The sequence below is a fragment of the Sinocyclocheilus anshuiensis genome, unplaced genomic scaffold, assembly GCF_001515605.1.
Source record: "Sinocyclocheilus anshuiensis isolate Anshui unplaced genomic scaffold, SAMN03320099.WGS_v1.1 scaffold1514, whole genome shotgun sequence".
In the NCBI taxonomy this organism is placed as follows: Eukaryota; Metazoa; Chordata; class Actinopteri; order Cypriniformes; family Cyprinidae; genus Sinocyclocheilus; species Sinocyclocheilus anshuiensis.
Genome location: NW_015546148.1, coordinates 362167 through 363483, shown reverse-complemented (window position 1 = coordinate 363483; position 1317 = coordinate 362167).

Here is a 1317-nt window from a genome sequence, read left to right as displayed (position 1 = left end):
CAGACTGACAGACAGACAGAGAGACAAACAAAAGGACAGAGAGACAGACAGACGGACAGAGAGACAGACGGACGGACAGACAGACAAACAAAAGGACAGACAGACTGACAGACAGACAGACAGAGAGACAGACTGACAGACAGACAAACAAAAGGACAGACAGACAGAGAGACAGACGGACAGACATAGAGACTGACAGACAGACAGACAGACAGAGAGACAAACAAAAGAACAGACAGACTGACAGACAGACAGACAGAGAGACAGACTGACAGACAGACTGACGGATGAACAGACAGACAGAGAGACAGACGGATGAACAGACAGACAGACAGACAGAAGGATGAACAGACAGAGATAGACAGATGGATGAACAGACAGACGGACAGATGAACAGATGGAAGAACAGACAGACAGACAGAGGCAGACAGATAGATGGGCAGACAGACGGACAGCGACAGATGGACGGATGGAAAGACAGATAGCTCTTACGATGATTTCCCGCTCCCAGTGGCTCCTAAAATGGCGTTTAGTCCCAGCCTCATGATACCACTAGACAAAATAACAGAATTATCATTACCACATTTTCATTATTATCATATAATTACATAAAACAAGATAAAACCAAACACACACAAGATGCTGATTGGATGAGCTTCATTTGAAGCTGTTGTGAAATTCAGCTTCTCTTTGGAAGAATTATATTAAAAGACTTTTGTTTGCTTGACTACAATTAATAACAACAACAACAAATGCCATCTGACCATATCAAGTGCTTACATGTCACATTTATCCACTAGACCAGGGGTTTTCAACCTGTGGGGGCGCCAGCACCTGTCAAGGGGGGCGCGACCATCAGTTAATTCAGAGACGTTCCCTTGAGAATTTATGAATATGAGTTAACAAATCTTTAGCCATCCACTAGGGGGCAATCTGAGTCCCACTGCTAGTGGACAGTTAGAGCAGAGTTGGCTCGAGTATCAGTCACGCTCAGTGTTGCCAAGTCCGTGGTTTTCCCGCGGAATTGGGCTACTTTAACACTTTTTTTGTAGTTTTGGGCTAGTTTTGAGTAGCAATTAGGCGGTACATGGTACCACTTTTGTTGTGAAGACCTGGCAACCCTGGTCACGCTTATTGACAGTGTAAAATGATTTACGATTAGCCATGTCGGAAATCCAACCACGGATTGGCATGTTGTTATCTCAGAAACAGGCTCAGCCATCACATTGAATCAGGTAAACTGGTTATATATTTATGTTTCAGTATAATTACGCACGCTATACCAGGTCAGGTTCTAAACCCTTTTTAGGTGGGTTT